This window comes from Diplotaxodon limnothrissa, linkage group LG15 (assembly GCF_057381915.1).
Source record: "Diplotaxodon limnothrissa isolate DT_005_m linkage group LG15, D_limnothrissa_male_GT1.1, whole genome shotgun sequence".
Taxonomy (NCBI): domain Eukaryota; kingdom Metazoa; phylum Chordata; class Actinopteri; order Cichliformes; family Cichlidae; genus Diplotaxodon; species Diplotaxodon limnothrissa.
In genome coordinates, this window is record NC_140610.1 from 44,359,962 (window position 1) to 44,367,656 (window position 7,695).

Below are 7,695 nucleotides of genomic sequence, written 5' to 3' on the forward strand. Positions count from 1 at the left end.
CTCAAAAGCCCTGCTCAAGGGCACAGTAAGTGTGTAGAAGGAAGGTGATGTTTCTAATTTCCATTAAGACGTAAGCCTTGTGCAACCATCATAATTCACACATGGCTTTTTAATTTTCGACACGGAGTTGTGTAAAACTTTTACCTGGCCTAATTTAAGAAAGCAGGTATTGTAATATAACTGCTGAGAAAGTGAATTTTTTATTTAGAAAACTTTTGGCAGGGGGTGAAATTGGCCACAGATTTTATTTGGCCTGGCACAGAGAAGTCTTAAAGTGCTTTAAATTTAACTTTGCAGCAACCTGCAGTCAGCGTGCTGCTGTGGTTCACACATACGCCACTTTTGTTTTCACCCAGAAATATAAAAGGATGTTTTCTCTCAGACATAACTCCCTTTCTTCACATTTTGTCCAGATTATACTAATCTTTATGGACTGCACTGCTGTCTTCAATTCTTGTAAAAAATTGATTTCAAATTTAATTTCACATTTTTTTGACTCATAATTAGCATCAAACTGTGCTTTCTTGGAAATGTCTTTACAAAAGGAAATATTGGGGGGGCATTTTTTTAGGGTGATATACATTTAGGGAACTAAAAACCCTAAAAGTCCAAAAGAGAGAATTGGAATCGGGTGACAGGTGAGAGTTGTGGGCGATTACACCAATCTGACCTGAGCACTGTGGTCACTGGGGTGGATGGATGGGTCAGCAGGCGTTCGTTTCCTGTTCCTGCCTGGTTCAATTATTACTTGATGACTATAACACAATGACAGTGATGACTGAATCCAACCACATTATCTCTGAATCTAATTCCAAGAGAGGTATATTACAGCTCACTGGGCTTGGAGAGGGTAGAGCCCTGTGTTGTCATTCATGCTTGAAGTGTGTCTTTTTTCTTCTTCCAATGAGAATGACAGTCTTAGGATACTGGGCCAGGATTAGATAGGCACACTGCACAAATCATATTCATTCAGCTTACTTTAGAATGGATTTAAGTAGTAGTAGATGTTGTGGATATTTCAGCCCTTATTGGCACAATTTACATCTACAGATGGTTGAAGGGCAGATGAAACACCTAGTTATTATGCCAGTAAATGAACCAGCTCCTGGTGCACTCTAACAGCACACACACACACACAGGCATGGGTGTACACACACTCTCTCAGCAGTCCAACTTATTGTTCCAGTAACTTCTGTGTCCCTCCAGGTAAAACAAAGGTAGAGTTTTACTGGAGGTGTGTGTGGTTTCAGTCCAGTTGGGGCCAAACAGAGCAGAGCCAAAAAACAAACACACTGCCAGCTGCCCTCAACCGGCCCTTCTCCCTCCACCCCCCTCTCTCTCTCTTTGGCTGTATAAAGTTGTTAATCACTGAATGGAAACCATTAGTAACATGTTTAAATAATTTACTTAGCCTCTGACCACCCAAAGCACCAGAACACTTCGGCTGCTGCTCAGAAACTCGAACCCAGGCTTTGTGTGTGATCAGTCCATGCATGCATCTATTTGGTATACATATAACTGTGTGTGTGTGTGTGTGTGTGTGTGTGTGTGTGTGTGTGTGTGTGTGTGTGTGTGTGTGTGTGTGTGTGTGTGTGTGTGTGTGTTAGTTAGTAGAGTAAAGGCATCTGACACCAGCTTGCATGACCCTCTTCCTCACCAGCTACGTTCCATTTGTAAACATACCATTACCTCACCTGAATTGTCTCTGCTGTGGCCTAGTTCCCCAGTTTCTATGCTTGTTACCTTTCTGTAGTGTTTATTTCCTCACCTCTGTCCTGTTGCACTCTCCTTGATTACTCTTGTGAGTACTTATTCTCAAACTCCTAAATCTTTCAATTTAAACCTTAACCTTAAATACCTTCTCTATCCTCCTTTTTTGGCTTGTCATTGTGTGCTCTTTTACTGATGTTTTGCCTTGTCTCCTTTCTTTAGATTTGTTTCCTCACCTTTGTTCTACTTTAGACTCCTCATTTAGTCTTCTTCACTCTTAGTATTTAACTTCACCTGAGTGCTTGTCGTTTTTGTTTCCTCACCTCTCCTTCATCTTTATTCCCGCAAGCGAGTCCTTAGTCTTTCCACTTTGTCCCGTTCCCATTGCATCCTTGTTCTTTTTCTCCTTTCTTGGTTTCCACATCTCAGCAAGGTCTCGGTTTTCTTGACAAGTGCTTTCCCCCCTCCTTGATGTCCTTGAGCTTTGTCCTCGCTCTCTGTGTAACCTTCCTGTAATTTGTGCCCTTTCTCCTGCTCTTTTGGTCTTTTTTCCTCTTCTCAAACAGTTTTTCTCCCTCGTTTACTCTCTACATTATGTGCTTTTTCCGTCCATCTGTATTCTTGGGTGCGTGTTCCCTTTTCTTTGTCCTCTTTCTGTTCATTGTGTATTCTTCCCAAAATCCTCCACCTGCCTTTTACATCCTTGTTCCTTCTCTCTCTACCTCTACCTTGGATCCCTTATGATTGTTCACGTCTTTATCTTTTTTTTTCTTTATAAATTCCCCTTTCTTTTCTTAACGAGCATTAATTGTTCCATCTTTTGTGTTCCTGTTCTCTCTCCTGTAAGTTAATACCCATAAGTATCCCTTCTCCAACTGGATCCCTACTTTCTTATTTCCTTATGTATTATTGTTCCCTTATCTGAGTCCTCATCAGTGGCTTTGTTCCTTCTTTATCCTATAATCCATACCTGTTTCCTCATTTGTGTCCTGTATGATTGTTCCCTTTCTGTTTCCTTGCACCCTCCCTGCATCTTTGTCATGTGTTCTCCCTCTTTATCCTTTTAGTCTTAATCATAGAGTATCAAATATGGAACGGGGATCTAATTTGTATTCTGCTTGTGTCTTTTTTACAAATATATTATGCAATGAGTGACAGACAGGGCAAGACAAACACTTGCAAATATGCTTTCTCTCTGTTTTTTTGTCACAGGAATTCCAACCATTTGAGTTGGTATGCAGCACCCTAGCGGGCCAATTTAAGAATAACTAGCCACACGTACACGCGCGCAAACACACAGACACACGCGCACAGAGCTCTGTCCTCAACTGTTTCTTTCACTGAAAGTAAATGAGAGGCTTATCTACTGCATATCTGAACAAGACACTGTAGGAGAGGGATTACTGGTGAGCGTGCATGTGGGTGTGTTAGTGATGCATGCATACTCTCATAATGATTCAAGGAGGGAAGGGATTTGTACAAATGTTGATCTATTATCTTGTCGTTTTGGCAACATTATTCCCAACTGTCTTCCCAATAAGTCGGATGAAATCGAGTGAAAGAGAAAGGGAGAGAGAGAGAGTGCCTTCAGCCCTCAGGATTGAACAGCCTCCCACACACTTCACAGAGCAGCACACACACACACACACACAGCCTTTTGTTCTTACTGCATGGTTAATGCCCACACAGTGTTCATACCTCCAGGGTTTGGGCATATGTGCGTATGAGTCTACTTGTACATACCTGCAAGCACATGAATTCTCTTGAATCTCTTGTTGCTTAATTTATATCAACATGTTTATTTAATTAGTTTCCATCGAACTTCTATTTTGTAAAGCAGTCTGTCAAGAGGTCTGAGGGCATTCCCGTACAAGGAAACTGGGATATTGAGAAGTAGTTGCAATATCCTTTTGAATTCCTCAGTTTTAAAGGACAGGTGTGTTGGAAAGATCCCAGCAGGACAAAGCTAGAGGATGGATTCAACAAACTGCTGAAAAGGTGCCAAGTTTCATGTCCAAGGTAAAACTGCCAGTTCAAACAAGGTCTGGGTGAAGGCAACGGTGAGAGGAGTTTCACTTTCAGCTCCTCATACACTCTATAGACTGCTTGTCATCACTTTTAAACACACTGAGTACCTTTAAGTCTAATTCTTCAGGACGTATAGCTGACACTGAGAAAGGAGACTAATCTAATTCCAGAACCACAAGCTAACCAGGTACCTTAAATCAAGAAGAGCAAAAGTAAGAAGCAAAGTGAGACAAGGACAAACTGAACACGGACCATGATCTGAAATTGACTCTAGCCAACAACACCCCCTCATACCTCCTAATAATGACCTTCCCCCTTCATGTTTCCATGTTGCTCTTTGAAAATGTCTCTGAGGATCTGACTATGTTGTTTTAGCTGGATGCACTTATTCATGGCATTGTACAGCGTTATGCCATTTGACGCAGTTCACTTAATCCTTGTTTATTCCTTATACCGACCGGCCTCGGGTGCAGCCCTTCAGCTCATCCACTATCATGTTAGCTCCTCTCCTTTTACTATAGCTTCTGATTGGCTGCATTTCACAAACAAAAGATTTGAACAGCAGGTGGGTTGTATAGATCTTATATAACACAAGCAAAATATAACAGGTTTCATCAATACATGTGTTAACCTTCATATAGATATTTTAAAGCTCCAAATTCTTTATTATTGAGAAAACACCTGAACACGTTTTCAGTAAATTCGTGGAGGTTTCTGCATTCATACAAACAGCACATGTAGTGTGCTTAAAACTGTCTTTAAATGTTGTGTTTAATGTTGTGTGAAATGTGTTTTGGTTGGAGGATTGAGGGCACATTATCATGCTTACTGAAAAGAGGACCATTCAGTTTGCCTACACACAAACGTAAAAACTTAGATCGAGTGTGTTGTTCCAAGTAAAGCATGCCGTGGGTATAAAACACTGCCTAGATCTATTTCCATGTCTATGAAAGCAGAGCTGATCTCTGCTCCTTTATGTTAAGTAACTGTGTTTATTTGGGGCATTTTGATAGATCACTTTTTACAAGTGTTTGAGTGTGTATCACTTCTACTATTTTTACCTCTGAGTGTAGCCTCTGAATGTACTTAGTTTTGACCTACCTACAACTTGGGTGTCTCGTCATGCCCTTTGCCAGCCCACACACACACACACACACACGCACGCACAACTGGCACGTATACTTCCCACGCTCATACACACACAAACAGCGCCAGTAGCTATGTCTCTCCTACGCACAGGAACTGGGGCAGGTTGTGTCGGTGAATGTATGAATAAAGCTTTATGTAAGCCATTCACTACAGGCTCCCACTCACACAGCAGATTGTGACCATTCAAAACTTTCATTACAAAACCAGTCACCTTGCATAAGGTTGAAGGGAAGTTAAGCCAAGTTAACCATGTAAGCTGAAAGGTCAGTTTCACCGCTGGTTTATTTGTGGGGTGTGAGTTGAATTCTGATGGATGTTGACGTGTGCGTGATAGCAGCTACTACAGCTGCAACTGGCAGGTTCATCCATATGAGACCTCCAAATGGCAACAAGAGGTACAGTAGAAGTCAAGTGATTTTTTTGTCTTTTTTTTATTAGAGATGATTTTTAAGGAAGCCATATGCGGCTTTTTAGGATAGGATTGTGAAACATTTACTGAGTCGAAGTCATCTTGGGTGCTTTTAAAAGATCTCTTCAAAAAGCCACACCAAGTAGTAGAAATTGTGTAAAGGTATATTGCTAGGTCAAAAGAATAATAAAGGACATATGGTTCCCAATGGGCTTAAGAGGGAACACAGAATCCCTTCAGTCAAAAATGGTCTATCTCCAATATTTAATGATGGTGCAGCTCTGTTCTGTGACCTCCGTGCCCTTCCTTGCTCATACGTGGAAAGCCTAAGGCAGGAAACACCTCTGATAATTACAAACCACATATTTGCATATAAATATTAAACAATCTGTAGACAAGGGCAACTTTTTTGTTAAGCAAAGTGTTCTGCTTTCAGTTAAAGTCCTATTGATTAACCAAAAAGGAAAGACGTGTGGATGGGTCCAGAAACAGAGAGATCACAGTTGTTGAAAAGCTGTCTCAAAATCACCAGATATGGTCTGAGGGTGAAATTACCTCGTATTGCTCTTGAAAATGTATGTGCATTTATAAAACATGACCGCAGGATGGAACAGGAAGTCTCAAGCCAATCCAGCTCCTACAAACTATATAATAATAAAAGCTGGTCCGGGAATTTCTTGTCATGTCAGCTTTTATGAATGTTTAAGTAATCAAAGGTTTTCTGGTTACTTTGAACAGGATCTCGGACCATTATCCTCATGTGTAGAGTTATATTCTGTATGTTCAGTGACCAAGCTGTTTTGACAGCTAAATCAAACTTTTAATCTCAACTCACTCTGGACTCGTGTTTAACCCAGAACTGACGTTAATCCACTTTCCTCTTTGGCACATCCTCTGCTGCTGTGCACACTGGCACATCCGATGTGTGCTACAGGCGTCAAAGGACACATGAGCCATGACTCATTGATACTGGAGTGTTTCAACATAAGGGAATTATGCCATTCACATTACTGGATTCACACTGTGAAAGGTCTTAAAAAAAGCTGTGCCTTGCCTTGACTATTATTAGTACCATACTTCCCCTGTAGTAATCACCAAGATTGTCTGCCTTTGGCTGCATTTGTGTCAGCTGACCATAATGCTAACCAATCAGCATCACCGGATTATAATGCTAGCTAAACTCAATTGAATCCCCATTGTTGCCCAACTGGAGTTTTCTTCCACATTCTTTCACTCTTAACACCATGGAAAACACAAAGATATGACCCAAGGTTGAGATAATGTTTCTGGTATTTGTTTGTCTGTCTTTCTGAGTGGGCGTAGGGGTTTGGGGAGTACATGTGAAAAACACAAGTTAGCTTAAATTTAACTTTCTTGCTGCTAAGAATAAAACATGTTTTCCTCCGGTGCTATTTATAGGTCTCACGTTGGGCCCCCAGACACAAACGTCACTGAGCCCTGCTTACCAGCACTGAGGCCACAGTGTGGGTGTGTGTGTGTGTTTCTGTCGCAATCAGAGTGTGAGGGAGGTTGTTTAAACTCTGAGATGAGGAAATACAAAGCAAAAATGCAACTTCAGCATGCATGTTTATATGTGCTCTGTGGCTCTGTGCCCCTTCTGCTGTCAGGTGTTGGTGTGGTTAAGAAACGTTAAACAACGGAAACACACACATATACACTGTCTACTGCAGTTTTGCAGTGCAGTTACAGTGCCTGCAAGCACTCTGTCTACATCTGTGTGTGTCTTCTTTTGTTTCTGCGTATCTGTGAGCATTCTCATGATCGCTTTTGCATACCAAGTTAGATGTAACCCAGAGAGGAAGAAAAGGTGCTAGTGCTGATTGCTGCTCTTCGACTTGGCCTTTTTGGACGCCTACACATATTATGACACTCCGACGTCACTTCCACAGCGCTATTTATAAGCCTTTGTGTCTCTTTAGGAACAGTGTGGGTTTGCTTTTCATCTGTGACTCACTGAGTGGAAGGAGGAGGGAGGGCGGGAGGGAGGAGAAAGGAGTGAAAAAAGGCAACAAGCACAGATGGAATCCAGTGTGAAGAAACTAACTGAGCAATCAATGACATTTATATTCGCACATCAGGCATGTACTTGACAACTTAGTGAGTCGTCTCTGCACAACAAAGTATGTGGTAGCGTGCTGAATTTAGCAGTAAAAAATGTCACATCAACACCAGTCCGACTTATGTTATAAGGGTGATGTCAGACTAAAGGTTATTTACCATCTGTGTATCTGATTACTGTATTGTTGGATGATTTTTGTACACAACACTAATTAGCCTTTTCTCTCGTTTGCTTTGCTTTAGGTCTTTTGGTGAGAAAACTGAAGGACTTGAAGCTACAGAAAAAGGATCTACAAGCACCCTTCCCTCAAGAAACGTTA

At 41.3% G+C, this 7,695-nt stretch overlaps 1 long non-coding RNA gene across 2 annotated transcripts in view; it reads left to right on the top strand.

The window, feature by feature from the left end:
- LOC146618109 (uncharacterized) overlaps positions 1 to 7,678 on the top strand; it is a 97,793-nt gene extending 90,115 nt beyond the window's left edge. For both annotated transcript variants that reach the window (XR_014906876.1, XR_014906875.1), the window contains one exon: positions 7,619 to 7,678. This is a non-coding gene — a long non-coding RNA (uncharacterized LOC146618109). The remainder of the gene's footprint in view (positions 1 to 7,618) is intronic.
- Positions 7,679 to 7,695: the final 17 nt, after the last annotated feature.